Source organism: Lithobates pipiens, unplaced genomic scaffold (genome assembly GCF_037356315.1).
Source record: "Lithobates pipiens isolate NorthernLeopardFrog02 unplaced genomic scaffold, aLitPip1_a1.2 Scaffold_3, whole genome shotgun sequence".
NCBI lineage: Eukaryota > Metazoa > Chordata > Amphibia > Anura > Ranidae > Lithobates > Lithobates pipiens.
This window is the reverse complement of record NW_027507790.1, coordinates 211,988,410-212,015,652: the sequence shown is the minus strand read 5'-3', so window position 1 is coordinate 212,015,652 and position 27,243 is coordinate 211,988,410. Positions and strand designations below refer to the sequence as shown.

At 41.8% G+C, this 27,243-nt stretch overlaps 1 long non-coding RNA gene across 4 annotated transcripts in view; it reads right to left on the bottom strand.

Moving 5' to 3' along the window:
* Positions 1 to 27,243, bottom strand: part of LOC143940936 (uncharacterized) — a 277,425-nt gene that overhangs the window by 52,836 nt on the left and 197,346 nt on the right. The window contains exon 4 of one of the 4 annotated variants that reach the window (XR_013263956.1): positions 418 to 554. The exons of the other annotated variants lie outside the window; for them this stretch is intronic. This is a non-coding gene — a long non-coding RNA (uncharacterized LOC143940936). The remainder of the gene's footprint in view (positions 1 to 417; positions 555 to 27,243) is intronic. 4 annotated transcript variants of the gene reach the window in all.

Genomic DNA, 27,243 nt, shown 5'->3' with positions numbered 1-27,243 from the left:
ATCACCATTACAGAGAGAGGCATTAAGGGAAATTTCTCAAAACGGGAGCAGTCATAATCTGGAGTAGCTGTACATGGCAACAAATTAGCTTCTATCTTTCAGTTTCAAAACGTAACCAAACAAGCTGATGGTAGAAGATGATTGGTTGCTATGCATAGCTGCTCTGGATAATGGCTGCCCCAGTTTTGAGGAATCCCCCCCCCCCCCGTTTTGTAGTTCACAGAAGGTATACTGTATATGAGAAAGCTGATAATGATTTTTTTATATTTCAGTGGAGTCCACAGGAATTTACAAAGGACCCAAGTTCTCCAACCGGACCCACAGGCGTTTTCCTGTACTTGCGTAAAAAGCACTTAGAAAGAAAAAAAAGAAAATGAATGCAACCACCACATCTAACAATTGAAATATATTACTTACTTTTTAATTTAAAGCATATCTAAAGCCAAAACTATATTTTTTTCATTTTTCCATAGAGCAGGGAATGGATACATCTGTTTCCAGGTCTCTTCTTGCAGTCTGTGTCTTATTGGGGAGATTTGTCTTCATTTTCTGTCCTTGAGACACAAAAGGAAGTTACAAATAATCTCTCTACGTGGGTGAATATCCCATCTTAAACAGTTGTCATTGGATCACATGGTCCTATTAGGAGAGTTTCCTTTTCTGATTGTTTTTTTTTGTTGACAATGGTCTCCGGCACACATAAAGAGGGAATATCTTCACAGTGGACACATAACCAGCAGTGAAAACCTGGAGTGCTGGATTATCTATATCAGGGATCCTCAAACTACGGCCCTCCAGCTGTTGTGAAACTACACATCCCATGAGGCATTGTAAAACTCTGACATTCACAGACATGACCAGGCATGATGGGAATTGTAGTTCCTAAACAACTGGAGGGCCGTAGTTTGAAGACCCATGATCTATATAGTGGATGTTTTTTGTTAAATAACAAACATTTTTAGGGGTTGAGTCTAAACCACAGTTTTTTATGGTAGTTTTGTATTTTGACAGGTACCTTTGTCTTCCCCTAATATTTACAACATTTTCTTGGGACTTTGAGGATTCTTTTTTTTTTTTTGTAAAAGCCTGGCAGAGCATTTAACAATTTCACATTTTATACTAAACTAAAAAAAACAAATGTTTAGTTTTTAAATATACTTTCAAATCTTATTGTTATGTTTTCATTAATTACTTTTTAAGACATACCGTATTTATTGGCGTATAACACACTTTTTTCCCCTTAAGATCAGGAGAAAATCATGGGTTCGTGTTATACAGCAATCCCTACTGTCTCTAAAGGAAGAGGAACGAGCGCCGCTGAATTACACAGAGCCACAATCTCCTGTGTACCTAGCACGCCGCCACACACAGCCACGCCTCCTGGCCCTGCATTGGGCCCTTGTTCTGTCTATCATATGAGTAGGGCCAGGAGGTGTGGCTGTGAGTGAAGGAACGCCGGGTACACAGGAGATTACGGCTCTGTAATTCAGCGGCGCTCGCTCCTCCTCTTCCCTCGGATACAGCAGGGATAATCTAACACTGGCGAAGCTGCAATGATGGCAAAGATAAGGGCTGCAGATGGCCACTGAACAGGCTGCATTGTTGGGCAATTTAAAGGCTGCAGACGGGCACTGAGCATGGTGCATTGTTTGGCAATTTAATGGCTGCAGATGGGCACTGAGCAGGGTGCATTGTTGGGCAATTTAATGGCTGCAGATGGGCACTGAACAGGCTGCATTGTTGGCCAATTTAATGGCTGCAGATGGGCATTGAGCAGGGTGCATTGTTGGGCAATTTAATGGCTGAAGATGGGCACTAATTAGGCTGCATTGATGAGCTGTGACCCTAATGTTGCTTCAAAGTTCTTTATTTAAAATTTTTCATTTTTTTCCTTAAACTTCCCTCCTAAAATTGGGGTGTATGTTATAAGCCTGTGCGTGTTATACACCGATAAATACAGTAGTTAAAGAGGGATTGGAGGTTGGAAGTGCTGTAGCACTTGCCATAATGTGCAATACTTGTACATCATGGAAAACATATTTCTGAGTTTGCCAACCTCTAGCCATGACGACTCCACACTCTTCACTGCTGTCATCTTATGCGATTCTTCCTCCAAAAAAAACCCAGCAGCTTCCTTCTTTTATTAGATAACCAGTCATGATTCAATCCCCCGTGCATACACGCTCAGTTTGCCAACGCTCAACTCCTCACCATTTTACTGCAGTGCTAAGTGCTAGTATATAAATACTGTGTATATATATATATATATATATATATATATATATATATATTGTGGCAGCACGCAGGTAAAAACACCTGGTTGTATCCAGGATGGGAAATATGTGTGCCCTAGATTCAGGCTTTATGCAGACTTGTACAACTAGAAGGGAAGAGTTAATGAGCCCAGCTGAAGTAAGTGGGCTCATTAAGACCTCTACAAAAAACCCCAGCATGCTTAGGGAGATGCTCCATCCTGGAACCAGTTTTTGTGTTGTATAGACTGGGGAGTGTGACACCTGTTCTGTGCGGTGAGTTAACGCCTGTGTGGCAAACCTCTACGACAGGGACAGGGACTGGGGCAGCACAAGGCTGCTCTCAGTTGTTAGACAGGGAAATCTAAGTGTGTAGTTAGAGGTCAAGCTGACCAGGATTTATTTTCATGTTTTATTTTGTTTGGCTGTTATATGTATCACTGCATGTAGCATAAATAAACTGCATCTTTTGTTTTTTTGCACCTACAACGCTGTCTGCTGTGCCTGATTTTGTGTTGTGAACCCATCCAGGGGGTCACACACACCCGCTGCCGAGCTAACCCCTCACAGTTGGTGGAGAATTTTGGCAGTTTTTTTTTTTTAAGGCCAGCATGGAGGAGATACTGAGACAGCTGGCTCTAGCAAATGCCAATCAGCAGCAGACAAATGCGAGTTTACAAAGGAGCCTTGCAGCTCAACAACAGAGCCTTGCAGCCCAGCAGCAGACAAATGCGACTTTGCAGCAGAGTCTGGAAGCTCAGCAGAAGGCTCACCAGCAGAGTTTGGAAGCTCAGCAACAAGCCCAGCAGCAATCTGAAGCCCGCTTCATAAACCTGTTGCAGAAGCAAGAGCAGAGTTTTCAACAGAAAATAGAGACATTGATACAGCAACGTCCGCAGACCAATGAAGCAAGTGGTTACAATAATACCGCATCCTTTGGTGTGAGCCGTTTACTGACAAAAATGACTGGAGAGGATGATCCGGAGGTGTTTTTGACCACATTTGAAAGGACTGCTGAAAGGGAAAAGTGGCCTAAGGAGCAATGGGCTGGACTGGTGGCCCCTCTGTTAACTGGGGAATCGCAGAAAGCTTATTATGACCTAGAGCCTGACCAAGTAAAAGACTATGTGGTACTAAAAACAGAAATATTGGCACGGCTGGGTGTCACCCTGGCCGTCCGGGCTCAGAGTGTGCATAATTGGACTTTTCAGGTTGGAAAACCTCCCAGGTCTCAAATGTATGATCTCATTCACCTGAGCAGGAAGTGGTTGCAGCCAGAGACTTTGACCGCACCAAACATTGTGGAACGTGTTGTCATGGATCGTTTCCTGAGAGCTCTTCCTACTGCCATCCAAAAATGGGTAAGCCATGGAGACCCAGAAAATGCAGATAAACTTGTGGATCTGGTTGAGAGGTACTTGGCTACAGAGAACCTGACCACCTCTTCCAGGGACTCACGGACTTTCTACCCTAAGACCAGATCATCCCCAGTGGCGGGTAAGATGACTCCAAGAGGTGAGGGTGGAGAGAGTGAGAGGGTGGGAGTTCTACCTAAGGTCTGGCGGGAGCAACCCAGGAAGCCCATGCTGCAAGAGGCAGCGAAAAAGATTATTTGCTACCGCTGCCGGCAAGAGGGACATATTGCAGCCAATTGCCCAGTTGTGGATGAGCCTATGCAATGTGACTTTATAAGGGAAAAACGTCAGTCGCTGTTTGCGACAGTTGCATGCACTGCCATTCGGGGACCTGAGAAACATTTATGTAAAATGTGTATTAATGGTAGAAATGTTGATGTGTTGCTGGATTCAGGTAGCCTGGTAACATTGATAAAAGCTGAATTAGTTACTACAGAGGTCTCTGGGAAGAACAAGGTGGCTGTTATTTGTGTGCATGGGGACACCCGAGAGTATCCTGTAACTTCAGTGTTTTTTGAGAACCCCAAAGGTAACCTCTCTCATCAGGTGGGGTTAGTGTCTCACTTACCACATGATGCTATTGTGGGAAGGGATTTTCCAAAGTTCTGGGAACTCTGGGATTGTCCAGAGCCCCCCACTGGTGCCCCTATAGACCAGGAAGATGACCAGAATTCCTCTGGGAGTGGTGAGGACTCTCCTGAATTTCCCTTGTCGGTATTGGCGGGGGAAACTCGAGAAACTGGGGAGGAGCCAACATCGTCAGATGAAAACATGCCGTCTGTGGAGTTTTCAGATCTTGAGGTTCACAGGGAAAATTTTGCCACAGAACAGTTAAAAGATCCCAACCTAATAAAGGCACGGGAAAATGTGGTGAAAATAGATGGCGAGTTAGTGAACCCAGATAAGACCTGCACTTATCCGTACTTCACTATGGAAAGGGACCTGCTGTATCGAGTGGCTCAAAGGGCAGAAGAAACCATTGAGCAACTTGTGGTGCCCAAACCTTACAGGAAGTTGGTGTTAGAATTGGCCCATGGGCACATTCTGGGAGGTCATCTGGGGACAGAGAAAACCAGAGAGAGGATATTGCAGAGATTCTATTGGCCTGGGGTCATGAAGGAAATAGAAAATTATTGTTCCTCCTGCCCTGTGTGTCAGAAGTCGGCACCTATGCCACATTTCCGTAACCCGCTGGTACCTCTTCCTATCATTAAGGTCCCCTTTGAAAGGATCGCAATGGATTTGGTAGGTCCGATAATGAAGTCCGCCAGGGGGCATCAGTACATTTTGGTTATATTGGACTATGCCACCCGTTATCCGGAAGCAATTCCTCTTCGAAATACCTCGGCCAAAACCATAGCCAAAGAGCTATCTCTTGTTTTTAGCCGCGTGGGTATTTGTAAGGAACTGCTTACGGACCAAGGTACACCCTTTATGTCCAGGGTTATGAAGGAACTATGCAAGTTGTACAAAGTGACACAATTGCGTACATCTGTGTATCACCCCCAAACAGATGGGTTGGTTGAAAGATTCAACAAAACCCTAAAACAAATGTTAAAGAAGGTGGTGGATAGAGATGGAAAGAATTGGGACTGTCTAATACCCTACCTGATGTTTGCCATTTGGGAGGTACCCCAATCCTCTACGGGTTTCTCACCCTTCGAGTTGCTCTATGGGAGACACCCAAGAGGGCTGCTGGATATCGCCAAGGAAACTTGGGCAAATGAGAGTTCTCCTCACAGGAGCGTGATTGAGCATGTCGCCCTGATGCAAGATAGAATTGCACAGGTAATGCCAATCGTAAAGGAACATTTGACCCAAGCGTAGTTAGCACAGCAGAGAGTGTACAACCGTGGGGCCAAGACCCGTACTTTTTCCCCGGGGGATAGGGTCTTGGTGCTAGTCCCTACGGTTGAAAGCAAATTCTGGCCAAATGGCAAGGTCCATACGAAGTAATTGAAAAAATTAGTGCGGTGAACTACAGGGTTAGACAGCCAGGAAGGCGAAAGCCGGAGCAGATCTATCATGTCAATCTGCTGAAAGCCTGGAGGGATAGGGAATCCCTAGTCGCAGAGACTTTGTCACAAGCACAGCCTAATTGCTTAGTTCCTGAGGTTGGAATAGCAGACACCTTATCGAAAGCCCAACAACAGGAGGTTAAAGAGTTTGTACTTCGTAACAAAAAGATTTTCTCTGAGCTGCCGGGACAAACATCTGGCGTAGAGCATGACATTATCACCCTGCCAGGAGAAAGGGTAAAACTAAAACCTTATAGAATACCAGAGGCCCGACGGGAGGCAATACGTGGGGAGGTTCAAAGGATGCTGGAATTGGGTGTGATAGAGGAGTCCCAGAGTGACTGGTCCAGTCCTATCGTACTAGTGCCCAAACCTGATGGGAGCTGGCGGTTTTGTAACGATTTTCGACAATTGAATAAAGTTACAAAATTTGACACCTACCCCATGCCGCGTATAGATGAGTTGATTGACCGGATGGGAACAGCCCGATATATGACAACTCTTGATCTCACCAAAGGGTATTGGCAAATTCCCCTGGCTGAGTCGGCCAAGGAGAAAACTAAGTTTGTAACCCCAGATGGGGCATTCCAATATAAGAGAATGCCGTTTGGGTTACAGAATGCACCGGCAACGTTCCAGCGAAAAATTGATAAGATTCTGAGGCCCCATCAGAAATATGCTGCAGCTTACCTGGATGATGTGATTATCCATAGCACAGACTGGGTCTCACATTTGCCAAAAGTACAAGCAGTCCTAGACTCTATCCGGGAAGCTGGGTTTATGGCCAATCCAAAGAAGTGTACCATTGGACAGGAGGAGGCCAAATATCTTGGGTACACTATTGGGAGGGGGGTGATAAAACCCCAAGTCAATAAAGTCGAGGCCATACAGAGTTGGCCACGTCCCAACAGCAAGAAACAGGTACGAGCCTTTCTGGGAATTGCTGGCTATTATCGACGATTCATTCCCCATTTTGCTTCTCAGGCGGTGCCTCTCACCAACCTGACAAAAGGGAAAGAGTCGGTCATGGTTAAATGGTCCCCAGAGGCTGAAGAAGCATTTCAGTCCTTAAAAACAGCCTTATGTAGCCAGCCAGTGTTGTACTCACCAGACTTCTCTAAGGACTTTATGGTACAAACTGATGCATCAGACGTTGGGTTAGGAGCAGTGTTATCCCAGGTCTGGAACGGGGAAGAGCACCCAGTCATTTACCTCAGCAGGAAGTTGAAGTCCCATGAGGTAAATTATGCCACGATTGAGAAGGAATGTTTAGCAGTGAAGTGGGCTCTAGATTCCCTTCGGTACTATCTGCTAGGTAGACACTTTGACCTGGTGATCGATCACGCTCCTTTAAAGTGGATGTCTCAAAACAAGGAGACCAATAGAAGGGTAAATAGGTGGTTCCTGGCCCTACAGGAATTTAACTTTAGAGTTAAGCATCGCCCTGGTGTTAAAATGGGGAATGTGGATGCTTTGTCTCGGATACATTCGTGTCTGACTGCTTGTGTTACAACCCCAAGGTTGAAACAAGAGGGGGGGGGTATGTGGCAGCACGCAGGTAAAATCACCTGGTTGTATCCAGGATGGGAAATATGTGTGCCCTAGATTCAGGCTTTATGCAGACTTGTACAACTAGAAGGGAAGAGTTAATGAGCCCAGCTGAAGTAAGTGGGCTCATTAAGACCTCTACAAAAAACCCCAGCATGCTTAGGGAGATGCTCCATCCTGGAACCAGTTTTTGTGTTGTATAGACTGGGGAGTGTGACACCTGTTCTGTGCGGTGAGTTAACGCCTGTGTGGCAAACCTCTACGACAGGGACAGGGACTGGGGCAGCACAAGGCTGCTCTCAGTTGTTAGACAGGGAAATCTAAATGTGTAGTTAGAGGTCAAGCTGACCAGGATTTATTTTCATGTTTTATTTTGTTTGGCTGTTATATGTATCACTGCATGTAGCATAAATAAACCGCATCTTTTGTTTTTTTGCACCTACAACGCTGTCTGCTGTGCCTGATTTTGTGTTGTGAACCCATCCAGGGGGTCACACACACCCGCTGCCGAGCTAACCCCTCACAGTATATATATATATATATATATATATATATATATATATATATATATATATAGAGAGAGAGAGAGAGAGAGAGAGAGAGAGAGAGAGAGAGAGAGAGAGAGAGAGAGAGAGAGAGAGAGAGAGAGAGAGAGAGAGAGAGAGAGAGAGAGAGAGAGAGAGAGAGAGATTAAAATGGAATGGAAAGATTTCTTTAGGATTTAGTGCAATTTTTCCAGTTTCTAGTTTATATTTGCTCACAACATGCTGGAAAATGTTCAGGATTAAATACTAAATCAGGCCATGGGGCTGAGTACTGCCGGCCATACACAGTTCGAATTTCGAAATAATTTTCTTTCGAGAATCGTCTCTAAGAATTTTCGTATGAACTTGGACTGTAGCAACAGCCGATTTTCGTGTGGAAATCAAATTGAAGAAATCGGACATGTTGGAATTTTTTTTAAAAAGGAACAATTTTCTAATTAATGATGGGAGAATCGGGTGAGAAATGTAATAAGAAAAGAAAATTTACGGAGAGAAAAGAAGATTCCCACCCACGAAAATTCTTTTCTGTAGCAACATGAGGTGAAATTGAAGGCTTGGTCAGCCGAATTTTGAAAATCAATGGTGGCACCATCGGATCACAAAAAAAAAGAATTTTCTGATTTTGAAAAGAAAATGTGTTCTAAATTCGACCGTGTATGTCCTGCATAAGAAAAGCTTGTAGTTTGTGATTTATCAGATAGTAAAATAATATTGCATAACTCTCACAAAATTATTTTTTTTTTTATTTGTTTTGCATTTGTTTTGCATTTTGAGTAGAGACAATTAAACATTTCTATCATGCTTGTTTTTCTCTCTTTAATTCCTTATTTTTCCTCCCCTCATATCTGTGTGGTGGCCATAAAAGAAATGTATTTTCATCTCTGCCTTGATTGGAGAGATATCTTATCACTTCCTGTCAAGATGAGAGATCTTTCCAATATGCAAAACAAAAACAAAAAACCAAAAAACTAACATACAGTACATACAGTAGGTTCTAACCCTTCCCCAATCTATCCAAAATGAAAGCGGTGTTAAACCCAAAATCAAAAATGTATTATTTTGCATCTTACCAATCACTTGATGTGGTGGCTGCATTCATTTTCTCTTTTTTAAGCTTTTTCCCCTCTGTTGTCACCTGATAATCTGGCCAGTAACACACCTTTTGTATTAGAGTTCCCCCATTCTGGATGAAGGAGTACATGGGCACATTTGGACAGCAGCATTGTCAGTCTGGGGTGGGGGAAGGGTAGTGTTAAAGGCACTAGCAGATTTAGATACACTAACAAATAGAACCCAAACTCCAGCTCAAATTTTTAAGCAGCTACAGCAAGCAGTTTTGTCCTTTTAGGATAAAGGTTTTACATGAATAAATAAATGCTGGACATTGTAAGCACCCCTGTCAATGGTACATGATTTGTCTCATCCCTGTAAACTGATACATCTGAAAGAGAGTTTGTCCTTTTGAAAAAAAAAACAGACTTACTGGCCAGATCACTAGATGAAAAAAGAAGACAGAATGCAGCCATCACACCTAAGAATTGGTATGCTGCAAAATAATAAATGTTTTCCCTTTTGGGTTTAATACTGCACTTGCATACAGGGCACTAAAACCCCCTTCCTGCCCAGATCAATTTTCAGCTTTCAGCGCTGTCACACTTCGAATAACAATGGCATGGTCATGCAACACTTTATTAAAATTAAATTTTATTATTTTTTTCACAAAAATAGAGCTTTCTTTTGATGGTATTTTATCACCCTTTGGGTTTTTATTTTTTGCTAAACAAATAAAAAAAAGACAGAAATTTTAGAAAAAAAAAGTTTTATAGTTTGTTTTAAAATTTTGCAAACAGGACATTTTTCTCCTTCATATTCGCTGATGAGGCTGCGTTGATGGGCACTGATAGGCTGCACTAATGGGCACTGATAGGCCCTAATGGGCTGCACCGATAGGCACAGATAAGGTGACACTGATAGGCACTGATAAGACGGCACTTATGGGCATTGTAAGACGTCACTGATCAGGTGGCACTGATGGACCCTGATAGGTGGCAATGATGGATGGCATTGATGAGTGTCACTGATGGGTGGCACTGATAGATATCACTGATAGATGGCACTGATGGGCACTGATAGGTGGCACTGATGGACACTGATGGGCAGTAGTAGGTAGCACTGATGGGCACTGGTAGGTGATATTGATAGGCAGAACTGGTGATGAGGCCCTGATTGGTGACATTTATATGTGTCACTTGGAGCACTGATTTTTTAACAAGTTTTTTTTGCCATTCCATAAATACCAACAGGTGACAACATCAGGGAGAGATGCGGTTATATACTTTTTTTTAGCAGAGACAGAAATTTTTGAATGCGCTTGCTGTTGCGATTCAGTGGGGTTTACCATAACTCAAGCAGATGTCAGAGAAGTTCTTAGACCTGTAGAGTAAACATTCAGGCCTTCACATGGCGATAAATAAAACATAGGTACTATTTTTAACTACTTGCTGCCCGCCATATAACAAAATGTCCAATATCCTGACCAGATGTCATATGACGTCTTCAGAATATCAAGCCATTTCTTGCCCCCGGGGCCCACATCACAGCGATTGTTGTTGCGGTGTATCAGTCTGACACACCGCAACTCCGATCTAGGTAAAGAGTCTCTGATGGAGACTCTTTACCAACTTGATCAGCCATGTCCACACACAACTGATCACAATGTAAACAGGAAGAGCCGTTGATCGGCTTTTCCTCACTTGTGTCTGTCAGACGCCAGTAGAAGATAGCCTATCGGCCGCTCTTCTGGCAAGGGGTGTCTGTGCTGATCGATTATCAGCACTGCCACCTCTCGAGGATGCCCACACTTGACCACCAGGGATGCCTCACTGATTGGCAGGCATTATTGTTTGGCATTGATTGACATCCATCAGTACCATACATTACAGTACATCAGGGCCACCTATCAGTGCCCATCCATGACCATCCTTGCCGCCTATCAGTGCCCATCCCTGCCGCCTATCAGTGCCCATCAGTGCCACCTATGTGTACCCATCAGTGCTGCATATCAGTGCCGCCTATCAGTGCCCCATATTAGTGCCCATCATCAGTGTCCATCAATGCCACCTCATCAGTGCCACCTCTTTGGTGCCACCTCATTGGTGCCCATCAGTGTGATCTTATCAATGCCCATCAGTGCAGCCCCATCAGTGCCCATCAGTGAAGGAGAAAACGTACTTATTGACAATGTTTTGTAACCAGAAAAAAAATAATTTCAAAATTTTCTTTTTTTATGTTTAGCAGAAAAGAAAAATCCCAGAGGTGATCAAATACCATCAAAAGAAATCTCTATTTGTGGGAACAAAATGATAAAAATTCAGTTTGGGTATGTAGCATGAACGCGCAATTGTCATTCAAAGTGCGACAGCGCTAACAGCTAAAAATTAGTCTGGGCAGTAAGGTGTATACGTGCCCGGTATTGAAGTGGTTAAAGTAGCTTGAATACACCTTTTTCTTTTTCTTGCTTGTAGACTCCTTTACATATTTAAGTTCTTGCATTAAACTTCCATGAATTTCTATTTTCTCTCCATATACATGGGGAATTACAATCCAGCTACATTAAGACAAATCCTGTTAAAAAATGGGTCTCTCTGAATTTTGATGAAACACAGCAGAAGACAAACACTATAGAAAGTTTCTGTCAGCTCTAAAACTGGATTTTAATACAAGAAAATTTTACTTTAAAAGCACCCCGCCACCCTCCTTCTTGGCATGTTGATTTTAGCTCTTGCGCTTGGCATCACTTAAAAACCAAACAAGAAAAAACAAAGTTTAAACTCAATAGGGAAGTTCCGTGCCTCTACTCCCAGCTGAGCCATAATCTTACTTCATACATGCCATTTTTTCCTTACAGCAACCTGGTCACAATAGCAATTTTCCCAGTGAAGGCATCCCTGTAAAAGAGCCATGTAAATGGAGGTTTCTCAATCGTTATACATTGGAGGAACCCTTGGCAAAAATTTGAGATCTCAGGGAATCCCTGAAATAATTTTCAGATCTACAGCTTATGGACCATTGGTGTGATCAGCGAGCTGTTATATAACAACAATAATTTTTAGAAAGAGAAATATTAAAACTTACTTTCTTATTGTGCAACTTGGGCTGGCTTTTTTTCTGCATAGATTCTCAATTCTGGGTTGAACTTGAGATAAGCACACACATTTAATCTTCAACTGAAATTGGACAGGGGGTTAAGCGGAGCTGCTGAGCAGACATGGATGCTTAGAGCTCCGCTATCACCGGGACAAAAGCGGCCTTCTCGCCTCGAGACACGGACGAATACTGCATCTCCACGGTAACCTGCCTACTATTTAGCCTGCAGGGCAAAAGCACCTATAATGTTTAATGGGAAAAAGAAAAAAATTAAACAACTATCAAGGCAAAGAAAACCTGACTAAAAACGCTTCTAAAATGGCAGAAGTGCAATCCTTCCGCTCTGCATTACCTCAGAGGCAGAAATTGAAAGGGAACTAACTCTAACTCTTCTCCCTCACAATATATTGACTCTGACCATGAAATCAGAATGACCCCTATAACATTACAGAATATCCCTAATGGCTCAGATCTTCCTAGTCAGTTCGAACGTGTCTTACAAAAAGCCCTCCAAAATACCTCAGACACAATAACTGAAAAACTGACAAGGGAAATTCGTGAGGTAGGGCGCAGCACATCAATATTAGAACACAAAATGAAAGAAATAAATGATATCACCAATACTCATGCTGATGAGTTAGAAGCCCTTAGAGAAGAAAATTCTTCCCTTTGCACATGCTTAGAAGATTTTTAAAACAGAGCCAAGAGATCTAACTTGCGACTCCGTGGTATACCAGAAACCATAATAGATCTACAATAAACAGTAACAGGACTCTTTCAGGAGTTAGCTCCATCAATTCCCATTGAACGCTTGGAGATGGAATGAATCCATAGAACTCTGGCCCCCAAAAAGGAAGATGCCCCCCCCCCCCCAGGGATATTGTAATAAAATTACATTATTTCAGAACAAAGGAGCAACTAATGGAAGCAGCACATAAACAGGATGCATTGACTTTTCAAGGTCATCGTTATCAAATATTTCAGGACCTTTCACAACAGACTCTCCTCAAGAGAAAAGAGATGAAACCACATCTACAGATACTCCAATACCACCACATCCCATATCGTTGGTGCTTTCCATTTGCTCTTCGATTCACTCATAAAGGTACCTTATACACCTGCAAAAAAATTGACAACCTTCTAACTGCAATCCATGAACTTCAATTGGCAATTCCAGAAAACACAGCAGAAGGATCCAAACGCCGAGCATCATCAAACTCACCCAATACTCAACAAGAAAATCCTATTCAACAAGCCCTCTCCAGTACCAACAAGCAGAGTCGTTTTGCATCACCTCCACCAAATCCTGAAGAACAAATGGACTGAAATCTTCTATGATGATATTGCACATATGAAACTTCTTACTTATTGTCACTAAATTAATGGTGACAAATCCTAGGTAATCTCAAAGGATAAGATCAAACAATCTTTCCACTGATGAGAGCTTTATCCTTACAAATTCATAAATATAGAAGTTTATTAAGTTTATTGTAATATTCCACAGATTACCTATCTTTAATGCACCAACACAATTCTTTAGGTTAATTAAGTTTAATATACTGCTTTTGCTTATAGTGTATGAAATAACGCAGAGTTACAGGTAAACACTCCTATTAAATGTTCCTAATAATAACAAACGTATTATTAGTGACTCGTATTGTTTTATAATTGTTTGTATAACCTTTGAGGAGGCTGCCTTTGTCCCGGAGACAATCTACTGCACCTCTCACTTGATCATCGAGTAGCCGGACTTACTGACCGGACACTCTTTGGACTATTTGTACCCACCAGCCCCTTGGATACTAACTCCACATAGGAGCTACTATATTTCATAACAACCTCTCTTCTACAGTTCTAAAACCAGAAATTCCTTTCTCTGCTTACTCTATTTAAACCTCTCTTCATCTATTTTTTCCCATCCTTCCCTACCCCACCCTCCTTTATTTATTTATTTATTTTTTGCTCCAGAGTACTACCCTATTGGACAATAACTTATTAAGAAGTTTTTATTATTCCATTCACATTTTATAAAATGTCTTTAAATGTACTAATGTCCAGGTTCTCAACTCACCACAAAAAATAATAAAAGCCTTTCACTCTTTCTCGTCACTTTCTGCACATGTAATATGCCTGCAGGAAAAACACTTCTCAAAGCAATCCGCCCCTAAATTTATAATTCGCCAATACCCTCATGTCTATATATGCATTTCATAACACTACCCCCTTCACTCTACATAAGGAAATAAAGGATCCCGAACGAAGTTATATAATAATTACTGGTCTTCTGTTAGACAATGAAATAACCATAGTTTTATACTACGCCCCCAATATAAATCCTCTTTCATTCCTCTCACATCTGTTCTCAGTAGTGGAATCACATAAAAAGTGATGTGTGGAGACTCAAATCAAGTAATATACCCAATTCTAGACAAATCCCCTACACCACTACAACCTCAATGCCTTAATTTCCGACAGCTCCTTGATCAACATTCTCTTATTGACTCTTGGCGTGAACAAAATCAATTTTCTTGTGTAGACCACCAATTTATCCACTTTGGCACTTCACCACAAATACAAAATTCCTTAATCATCCCATGTGCATGGTCAGACCACAATGCGGTCATGACAACCTTCTCATCCTTGATCCCAAAGCCTAATTACCAATCTTGGAGTATAAAAGACAATTTATTAGTTGACCCAACATATCTTCTAAAAATGGAAAAAGCCATTCAAGATTATATTGCGAATAATTTACCAGATACAAACATTTGATTTAACAGATACAAATCCACTGACATTATGGAAAGCTCTCAAACCATCCATTAGAGAAGTCTGTATCAGCCAAGCATCTTACCGCCGTAAATTAAAACAGCAAATTTACAACAATTTAGAGGAAACATTTTATTAAACCTGAAGAGTTCCAAAATTTGCCTTCAATATCTACTAAACTAGCCTATGATACAGCAAAGTTAGAACTGGACATCTTTTTGACAGACTCAGCGGTACAGACTCTTCGCAAAACAAAACATACACTATATATGATAGCAAACAAACTAACCACATTCTTAGCATTAACACTACGCAGAGCTGACCACATTCCGAAACCGATTCGACTACAGTTAACCAAAAACACATATTCTAGTAATCCACAGAAAATACTAAATGAATTCTGCAGAAAACGCAAAGATTTATACCAAAATACACATACATTCGACCCAAAAAGCTTAGACACTCTACTATACTCTATCCAACTTCCCTCCCTTTCTGCTACTCAACATGAAAACTTAGATAAACATATCACAAATTTGGAAGTCACACCTGCAATTAAATCCTTAAAACTACAAAAAAACGCCCAGGTCCTGATGGATTCTCAGCCACCTTTTATCAACACTTTACTACACTACTATCCCCACTCATGACAAATGCATTTAATTCTCTCTTAGCCCTTGTACACACGGTCAGAGATTCCGACGGAATGTGTCCGATCAGACTGTTTTGTCGCATATTCCGACTGTGTGTGGTCTGCTTCGGACTGTTTCCATCGGAGTATCCAACGGACCAACTTTTCCAACTTGCCGGTAAAATTTTCCAACAAAATGCTCCGATCGGACATACTCCGATCATGTGTAGAGAATTCCGATTGGACAAAGTGCCATGCATGCTCAGATCAAATTCCTACACCAAAGCTATTGGCTACTAGCGTGAACGTAGTCCCATCGTAACGAAATAACGTCATCACGTCGGATTTTCCGACAACTTTGTCCGACCGTGTGTATGCAACAGTTGCGGACAAAATTTGGTTGTCAGAATCTCCGACCGTGTGTACAAGGACTTAGAAGTATATTCCTTTCGCACAGAATCCTTACTAGCTTCAATATCCATGATTCCTAAACCACAAACTGAGGACACTTCATGGTCTAACTATAGGCCAATCTCAATACTCAACATAGCATTAAAATACTAGCTAAGATCCTATCTAACAGACTTAACCAAATTATCGGAACACTGATTCATAAAGATCAAACTGGTTTCATTCCCTCCAGACAAACAGGTGATAACATTCATCGTGCTACCCTACTAACCCATACAGCCAGAACTCGCAAAAGCCCTGCTTGCTTCCTCTCAATCGACATACAAAAGGCATTCGACACTTTGTCATGGTCTTATCTTATTGCCATTCTTCATAGATGGGGATTTGGAGAACGGTTCCTGAAATGGATTTCCTCTCTTTATCAAAATCCAAAAGCTTATGTATCCTACTCTGGTTACCGCACCGACCCCTTCAACATTGAAAGAGAAACCAGGCACGGTTGCCCTTTATCCCCTCTTCTATTCTCCTTAGTCATTGAACCCCTAGCCCAACTCATTAGATCGAATACAAATATAAAAGGCCTTGAACTAGGTGGTCACCAGCACAAATTATGTATGTTTGCCGATGATGTCTTAGTATTTCTAACCTCGCCCCTACTATGAGCCCCAAATTTCATTGAAATACTTACTAAATTTGGTAAATTATATGGCCTCAAAATTAACCAACATAAATCACAAGCCCTAAATATTTCATTATCACCTGAATTACAAAAACAATTACAAGACTCCCTTCCATTTAATTGGTCGACAAAACATATATCATACTTAGGGATCTCATTAACTGCTAATGCAGCTGACTTATACTCTGCAAATTATCCACCCATGTTAACTCAACTAACTGCCTTAATGGAAAAATCTTCTTTACCATTAGCATGGATGGGTAGAATCACTGTGGTTAAAATGTCAATACTACCTAAAAATTTATACCCTTTCCGAGTTCTCCCTATACATGTTCCTGCTCATGTTTTCCGTATACTGCAGCGCAAATCAGCCCAATTTATTTGGGGTAAGCTTAAACCACGGTTACCACAACCTACCCTATTTATGCCCGGAATCCATGGAGGCCTAAGTGTTTCTAACTTCTCAAAATATTATTATGCTTCACAATTAGCACAAATAGCTAAGTACCATGAAACAAAAAAAATTCCTCTTTGGGTAGCAATAGAATCAGTGGACTGTAATCCTCTTTCCACATCAAATCTATTATGGCTTTCATCATCCCAACGGTCTCCAATCTCCACTTAACCCACTCCTCTCCTTTTTACACAATCCCTCCTTCTACACAACTTCGACTTTACCTTCCTCCTTTATGGCCTGGATAAATGTGGATCTTACACGAATACATCACTTCTACGAATCTGATAAAATCATAATATTCCCAACACTAAACAAATCTCACAATATGCCTAATAATGAAGCATTTAGATATTTACAAATTAAAAACTTTTTGTCCCAAAATGCCCCCACAAATTTGACAACTCCAAACTATATTACCTTTGAACAAGCTTGTATATCAGATCCACACAGACCAGGACTTATCTCAGACCTATATGCCCAATTGCTTTCACATACAACCTCCTCTGCCCCATCTTACACTTTTAAATGGGAGGCTGATTTAAATCTTCCTCCAGACACATTGGATTGGGCTCAAATCTGGCAAAATACAAATTCCGCCACACCAAACACAGTAGCCCTTGAAAGAAGTTACAAAGTTCTTACGGGGTGGTACCTAGTGCCAGCACGAATATCAAAATTCCTTCCCCAATACCCCCCTCAATGTTTTCGAGGCTGTAGTGACCCAGGTACACATCTACGCATTTATTGGACTTGTCCCATAGCCCAGACCTTTTGGTCAAAAATATATAATATTCTCTCTACAATGTTTGATACTACTTTACAACTTGATCCATCGGTAGCTCTCTTAAATAATAAACCATGAAACATAACAAAGCGCCAATTTAAACTCCTACTTTATGTCACAACAGCAGCAAAATAATCTATAGCTAAAGCCTGGAACTCAGACAAGCTCTTTGAAGTGTCGGTAAAACAACGTGTAACACAAGCTATGATCCATGCCAAAATGGAGGCAATCATACTTGATAAAATAATAAAAATAGTGTAGCGCTTCAATGGTAAGTGTAATCAATACAAATTCTGTACATGCCCCAGTTGAAGACACATATGTCGAAACGTGTCGGGCAAGCTGTTGGCACCCCACATTGCTTTTAGTTCATTTTATTTTATTTTTTATGTGATCACTAAGTCATTTATTACCTTTTTGACTTTAATAAATCAACTTTTTTACATTGTTTGACCCGCACCATGTGGAGCCTTTTTCTCTTTTTTCTCCTCTCCATTTCTTTGGTGTAATATTTTACAAACACCCCCCTCCCCATTCGGGGGAGGCAGGATTATTGGTACTACTGGCTGCGTCTGGGCTTGATCATCTTGACCTTTGATGTTTCATCTGAAAGGATCCACCTTTGAGCCTACAACCGTCTGGAGCTCCTCCACCAGCCCAACTGACCTCTCTCCTTACAGTCTTTGGTCCCAGAGTGTGACCCCAAGCCTTCTAGACTCAACCGTCATATGACTGTGTGAGTCCAACCGTTCCGGTAAGAAGTATTTACCCACTTTTTATTTTGATGTTCACAATCAAGCTTACCTGCATGAACACTTTCGTCCAGTACATCATTTTCCTTCCATGTGACGGTTTGGTCACTCCTACGCCACCAACACAGTTGAATGATTGTTTCATGTTGGACTTTGATTTCTGAGCATTCTGTGTGATTTCTGTTTTGCTATTATTATCTTTACAGAATTTGTATTGATTACACTTACCATTGAAGCGCTACACTATTTTTATTATTTTATCTATTGAACTTTGTTTGTTTTTGGTGTTGGCTGCTGTTGTGGCCATTGTGGCCATTTTTTCACAAACTATAGCGCAGTGTTTTCCCTTTTTTATATAATCATACTTGATAAACTTGTTAAATTTGAAACACTATGGCTTCCATGGATAACACACATTCTACCGCCAGATTTTGACTTCTCACTTCTTTTACTCTGATGAGGCTCACCACTTTTGCAGACACTAATGTTATATGATGCCTTGATATTTGAACAATCGATTCCCTCTGGAGACCCCACCTTCCCTCCAACCTCCTTTTGGATCCCACCCCTTTTTTTATACTTATTAAACTTAATTTTTAAATATGTATAATAGTGGGAATGTATTATTCCATTCTTATATTGAATTACTCTTTGGAAGGAAGTAAATGATCGGTTTAGAAACAATCTACCCAAAGTTATGTTGGGGATGTTTTGTTGGGACGTCCATTCACCCGGGAAAAGCCGGGCCACATAGACATCCCAATACAGACCGATTTATCCAGCATAGTTGTATCTCTATGTCTAATTCTTTAATATATGACATATTATTAATTTTCCTTTATGCAAATTATGCCAGGTTTATTAATTGTTATGATTAGATTCTTCACATATATTTACTGATAAAAGATTCCCATATTACTCTCTATACGGTAACGGTACTATTGTTATTCCAAATTAATAACTGAGAAGTTCCTTTATTCAAGTTTGATAGCCCTATACAATGTTAAAACTTGTATTATTAACTTGTATCATTCTCAATAAATTATTTAAAAAAGAAAAAACATGGACAGGGGTGTTACCAAGGCACAGCATGGAGGGAGGGTCACCAGAGAACAGTAAAAGGAGGTCACCAGGATATGGCACAGGAGGGTAACCAAGGTACTGCACAGGGGGGGCTCCAGGGAACTGTACAAGGGGGTCACCAGGGCACTGCACAGAGGGGGGGCACCAGGGCACAACTTGGGGAGGTCACCAGGGAGAAGCACAGAGGGGTTATTAGGTCACAACACAGGGGGTCACCAGGTCACAGCACAGGAGAGTAATCAGGTCACAGCACAGGGGGTTCATAAGGGCACAGCATGAGAGTCACCAAGAAATACCACAGGGGGATCCCCAGGGCACAGCACAGAGGGGTCCCCAGGACAGAGGAAAGGGTGTCTGTCAATAGTGTTTTGTTTCCTCCACATGCAGAGAAGCGCAGGGAAGCTGCTGTTACATGTCTGTTCTAGCGCTGATCCCCTTCGTCTTCCTCTCTCGTCCATCCCAGCTAATGTCAAATATAAGCACCTGGGATGGACAGAAGAGGAAGGCCAGTGGGGATCAGCACAGTACAATTAAAGGGTAACTCTACTTTCATGGCGAAAAAATAGAAAATGAAGAAAAAATTATATAGCGTATACAATTGCAATACAAGTCAGTCATTGTAATTGAATGTTATGAAAAATGACTTTTCCTTTTCAATCTGCAGCTTTGTCATTTTCTGAAAATGCAATATGGTATTGGCTACCTGGTGGTGTTCCCTACACAGAATGTGTACAGAAGGTCCCTCAGAAACATAATTTCCTGCTTATATGATTGGCTCACCAATTTTCCCAGAAGTCTACACTAAGATTCAAGTCAGATTTTAGGCATCCCCTGCAACAAAAAAAAAATTTTTTTGGTGAGATACTTTCAATAGGAAATCATGGCTAAACGGATGCAGACCCTGCAACTTTCCTCATTAGAGGCCTGCAAGTGCAGCAGCTGATTAATAATTATGAAACCACTCCCATTAGATTCACTGGCACAGAGGAACAAACAGTGATTTCTTACAAAAGCTAGGAATCTGCAACAAAGTTTGTTAAACTCCTTATGCTTTAAGTATGCTTCTCTGCTCCGCTCTGCAGATACATCTCATTACAGATTTGCCTAAAAAATTTGCTCACTTGGATGCAATATATTGTTCAGATGGCATCAAATTAACAACCACTGCAAGAGAGACAGGATGTTTCTCCAATGCTTCACATGCACCTTTAAAGTGGTTGTAAACCCTTACAACACACTTTGACCTACAGGTAAGCCTAGATTAAGGCTTACCTGTAGATCCAAGAAATATCTCCTAAACCTATACGGTTTAGGAGATATTTGCCGGAAGACAGGCACCGCTGTCTACGGCGCATGCGCCGTAGACAACGGCGCGCAGGCGCACTGAACGCGGCATCTTCAACAACGGATCTGCCGCGCGTGTCGGCTCCCGTGCGCATGCGCGGGAGTGACGTCATCGAGAAGACCCCACCGAGAAGATGGATGCGCCGGACTACAGGGGACAGCGGTGACTTCGCTGGCTCCTGTGTCAGGTAAGTGACATATAATGGACTACTATGCGATGCATAGTAGTCCATTATGCTTTGCCTTTGCAGGGAATGAAAGAGGAAGTAAACTCATCAGGGTTTACTTCCTCTTTAATTCCCTGCTGCTATCTGCAGCGACATAACAGGAGCCATGGCTAGAGGGCGGCATCGGGTATCACTTTGCCTTGGCAGTAATCACTATCAGTGAGCACTGAAACCACCATTGGAGAAAAACTCCAAGATCTGCAGAATCAAATGTTTGAGTTCACCACATCCCAAGATTATAGAAAAAACACAAAAAAAAACTCCTTGGCAGGTGGGACTTTAACCTCTTGCTTACTAGGCACTTAAACCCCTTCCTACCTGGACCAATTTTCATCTTTCAGCACTGTTACATTTTGAATGACAATTGTGCGGTCATGCTACATTGTACTCAAATGAAATTTGTATCATTTCTTTCATACAAATGGAGCTTTCTTTTGGTGGTATTTAATCAGAGCTGGGATTTTTATTTTTTGCTAAACAAACAAAAAAGATAGAAATTTTTGAAAAAAAAAAACATGTTTCATAGTTTGTTATAAAATTTTGCAAATGGGTAATTTTTCTCCTTCATTGATATTCGCTGATGAGGCACTGATGGGCACTGATGGGCTGCACTGATGGGCACTGATAAGATGGTACTAATGGGCACTGATAAGATGGGCACTGATGGGTGGCACTGGTGGGTGGAACTGATGAGTGGCACTGACGGGTGGCACTGAGGGGCACTGGTAGGTGGTATTGATAGGCAGCACTGGTGATGACGCACTGATTGACGATTTATAGGTGTCACTGTGGGCACTGATAGGTGGCACTGTGGGCACTAATAAGTGACACTGTGTGCACTGATAGGTGACACTGTGGGCACTGGTGGGTGAAACTTTGGGCACTGGCAGGTGGCGCGGGTGGGCACTGGTAGGTAGCACTAGTAGCGTGAGGAGAAAAAATAGCCCATTACCGTCTCTGTTTGCATCACATGATCAGCTGCCATTGGCTGACAGCTGATCACGTGGTAAGGGGTCAGACAGGTCGCTCAAGCATGGGAGGACGTCCAGGGTTATTTTGTCCACTCGGATAATTTTGTTTTTCGTATTTTCTATTATAATTAAATTATTAATTGACTATTATTATTATTATAATTTTTATTATTTTTATAGTTTTTTTAATTATTATTATTTGTATTATTATTATTTGTATTATTATTATTATTATTATTATTTTTATTATTTATTATTATAAACTATAAAATTATAGTTACTGGAATCTCCTTTTACATTTTCCTTTTTTGGTTCCGGAAAAACATCACATCCGGTTTCGGCGGTGTTTATAAATACTACTACACCATCAATGGGAGTAGTGGGAGTCACTAGATGTAGTGGGTGGGGCTTCATGTATATAAGACAGCCAATCACAGGCCCCAGCAGCTTCTGATGATGCCCAGTGGGGGGGGTGAAACGCGTCAAGTTGAGGAGACCTGGTGACTTTCTTTTGCAGACCAAGGCAGCATTTTCTCTGCACGTTTTAACATTTTTTTTAATGTAAATGTAATATCTTTGGATTTTATGAATAAACCTTGCAGTATTTCATTATATACACTCTTTTTTCCTTCATTGCTGCACATCTTTATGGGTGCCTGTCCAATGAGTAAGATGGGAAGGATCCAGAATGTTCATATGTTTTAATCATACAGGTGGAAGATAGGCGTTATCCCTATGTAGTGTATATGCAACCCAGTTATCACTGACGGGAAACGCTGATCTGGAGATATTAACAGGCATATTTCCTGCCTCTTTCTGGTGAGTGGGGACCCAGCAGAGGAGCATGAATAGTCACCTGAAAACCATCACGACAACTGTTTACAAGTTCAGCACAACACATTGGATGGACTTTAACCACTTCAGCCCCGAACCAATTAACAGCCTAAGGACCAGAGGTCTTTTTACAATTTCGCACTGCACTGCTTTAACTGGTAATTACGCAGTCATGCAATGTTGTACCCAAACGAAATTTGCGTCCTTTTCTTCCCACAAATAGAGCTTTCTTTTGATGGTATTTGATTGCCTCTGCGATTTTTATTTTTTGCAATATAAATGGAAAAAGACCGAAAATTTTGAGAAAAAATGATATTTTCTACTTTTTGTTATAAGAAAAATCGAATAAACTCAATTTTAGTCATACATTTAGGGCAAAATGTATTCAGCCACATGTCTTTAGTAAAAAAAATGTCAATAAGCGTATATTTATTGGTTTGCGCAAAAGTTATAGCGTCTACAAACTAGAGTACATTTTCTGGAATTTACACAGCTTTTAATTTACGACTGCCTATCTCATTTCTTGAGGTGCTAAAATGGCAGGGCAGTACAAACCCCCCCCCCAAATGACCCCATTTTGGAAAGTAGACACACCAAGGAAGTTGTGGAGAGGCATGTTGAGCCCATTGAATATTTTTTTTGTCCCAAGTGATTGAATAATGACACAAAAAAAAAAAAAGTTTACAAAAAGTTGTCACTAAATGATATATTGCTCACACATGCCATAGTTATATGTGGAATTGCACCCCAAAATATATTCTGCTGCTTCTCCTGAGTACGGGGATACCACATATGTGGGACTTTTTGGGAGTCTAGCTGCGTACGGCACCCTGAAAACCAATCACTGCCTTCAGGATTTCTAAGGGTGCAAATTTTTGATTTCACTCCTCACTACCTATCACAGTTTCGAAGGCCATAAAATGCCAAAATAGCACAAAACCCCCCAAATGACCCCATTTTGGAAAGTAGACACCCCAAACTATTTACTGAGAGGCATGTTGAGTCCATGAAATATTTTATATTTTGCCACAAGTTGCAGGAATTTTACAATTTTTAATTTTTTTTGCACAAAGTTGTCACTAATTGATATATTGCTCACACATGCTATGGGCATAAGTCAAATTACACCCCAAAATAAATTCTGCTGCTTCTCCCGAGTATGGGGATACCACATGTGGGGGACTTTTTGGGAGCCTAGCCTCGTACGGGCACCCGAAAACCAAGCACTGCCTTCCGGATTTAAATATAAAATGCTACCAAAAAAAACTGTTAGCGATCGCAGGGATCAGGCCTGATTCTGCGATCGCTGCAGTTATGTGTTTAGTGTTTTGTAAGTGACAGTGATCGATTGATACTGCACTTGGGTGGGCTGGGCAGAGGGGCAAAACGCAGGTGCCAGCAGGTATCTGGCTGATCCCGCTAACAATGCATTTTTTTGGAACCCTAAACTGCTGGGGATGCTAGTATAGATCTGGTCAGATCAGATATTGATCTGTTCAGATTCTATACCACTACGGGAGGTTTATGCTTTGCGTGTGGGTGTTAGCGGTACTGGCACTAACCTAGCGCTGCCTGGGGCGATGCAGACCCTGACCCTAAAACCTAATTGATATCACCCGCCGGGTGATCAGGGGGTTAAACCTTTATTGGGTAATAAATGGTGGGTGCCCTGATGCTATAAAAAGCAAACTAACCAGAGTCACCCGTAACACCTATACGGTGATCACTGGTGAAAGGGTTAACTAGGGGCAATCAGGGGGTTAACATTTTTATTAGGTAGTATATGGGGGTCCCTGGCACTATATAAAAACCTGACGGGGAACCTAAATAACTAACTGGCTAACCAGCGTCACCAGTGACACTTATACTGTGATCGCTGGTGAAAGGGTTAACTAGGGGCAATCAGGGGGTTAAAATCATTATTGGGTAGTATATGGGGGTACCTAGCGCTATAAAAACCTGGCGGTGAACCTAAAAAAATAACTAGCTACCTAGCGACACTAGTGACACTAATGCAGCGATCAGAAAAATGATCGCTTAGTAACACTGGCAAAAGGGGGTGAAAGGGTTAACTAGGGGCAATCAGGGGGTTAAAACCATTATTGGGTAGTATATCGGGGTACCTAGCGCTATAAAAACCTGGCGGTGAACCTAAAAAAAAAACTAGCTACCTAGCGACACTAGCGACACTAATGCAGCGATCAGAAAAATGATCGCTTAGTGACACTGGCAAAATGGGGTGAAAGGGTTAACTAGGGGCAATCAGGGGGTTAAAACCATTATTGGGTAGTATATCGGGGTACCTAGCGCTATAAAAACCTGGCGGTGAACCTAAAAAAATAACTAGCTACCTAGTGACACTAGCGACACTAATGCAGCGATCAGAAAAATGTTCGCTTAGTGACACTGGCAAAAGGGGGTGAAAGGGTTAACTAGGGGCAATCAGGGGGTTAAAACCATTATTGGGTAGTATATCGGGGGAGATAGACAGCTGGTAGACGTTCCACCCTCTCTCCTCTTATCACTTGACTGGAGAGAGGAACGAGAAGCTGCCTTCAAAACTGTCCGGGGCGCTGTCCTGGAGGGTGTGCTGAAGAAGTGGACTCAGTACAGACAGGAGTGTATGGACAGGCTGGAAAAGGAGAGGCCTCTGGTGAATGTCCTGCTCCAAAGGGTTTGTTTCCTGTCTCGGATGATTCAAGACTGACGTATTTCCTGACCTGATTTATGATAAAGCGCTCCCTACTGGGGCATCTGGTAAGGGGCCACTGTTATCTGTTTGGTGGTGGTGCACCTCAATTTGCTTCACGTCAACAAAGGGTCTGAATTTGGACAATTCCCCTGGACACGTGGTGTTTTTCAGTTGAATTCACAAGGACTTTATACTACTAATATATTAATTTATACTAATTTTTTACTGTGTTACATTTTATTCGCCTCTTTTTGAGTACTGGGTACACGCAGACTCAGCGTTATATACCAATAGGTTTATGTTTACACTAATGGGTGATGATGCATGTTATTTCATATTTTGCATGTAGTTAATAGACTTGATTTTTGATTTTCAAGTCAGATTGAGCACCTTTTTCATTGTGGGGTGGTTTTTTATCCTAATATGAAATATTAGGGATTGCGCAGTTCTCTCTTTTTTCTTTTTTAGTATATCGGGGTACCTAGCGATATAAAAACCTGGCGGTGAACCTAAAAAAATAACTAGCTACCTAGCGACACTAGCGACACTAATGCAGCGATCAGAAAAATGATCGCTTAGTGACACTGGCAAAAGGGGGTAAAGGGTTAACTCTAGGGGCAATCAGGGGGTTAAACCTTTATTGGGGGGTGGTAGGGGGCTACCCTGGACCTAACACTAACTGCCCTGACAGTTTTTACTGTTACAACTGACACTGAATGCAGTGATCAGTAAATAAATGATCACTGCAATCAGTGACACTGTGACTGGGGGGGACGGGGGCGGGGGGATCGGGGGGCGATCGGGGGGGGATCGGGGGGGTTTGTGTGCCTGTGTGTGCCTACATGTCAGTGTAGTGTTGGTGCACACTTTCTTTCTGTCTTCTCCTCATAGTCCGGTCAAAAAGACCGCCCCGAGGAGAATGACATCACTTCCTCCCTGCCTGTGTATACAATACACAGTGGGAGGAAGCTTCTCATTCGCCAGGAGCGATCGAGAGGGGATGGCCAGAAACCAACGGCCATCCCCTCATCTCGGATTGCTCCTGAAGCGAAACGGACCGCCGTATCCAGCAGCAGGGGGTCCGATCGGACCCCCCACCCGCTGGAAGGCAGGCACGTACATGTACGTGCTTGTGCCTGCCGGTGCCATTGTAATGACGCACATTGGCAATACGGCGGTCCTTAAGTGGTTAAATGATTGAACTTTATATATTTTTATATTTCTGCACTTTATTTGCACTGAGCACTTTATAGTATGTCATCAAGCTATATCATGATACTGTATATGTTGGTATAGGTTTGCTTAATACTGTATTGGTTTGAGGTAAAGAAGCAGTGCTGAGTTTAATGTTCATTTTTTGCTTTTATGATTCTGTATTCTCAATTTATTGGGCTCTTCGTCAATAAAAGTTTTTTAACTTCTCTCCTGAGGCTGCTGTGCACAAACGGTCTGTCTGTCTGCCCTGAAAAGGGGATCCTGTAACGTCCTAATAAGCTTGTACCAAAATGACGACAGCGGCAGACCCCGGCTCACCACCGTCCAATACGAATATACTCTGAATTTACAAAAAACTTGCTTGATGTACCTATATTGTCACAGGTGTATCAGACAAACACAGGACAGGCAATTGATATGTTTCACAAGCGAACAAGCAAGCTATTGCTTGTGAAACATTGTCAACTGCT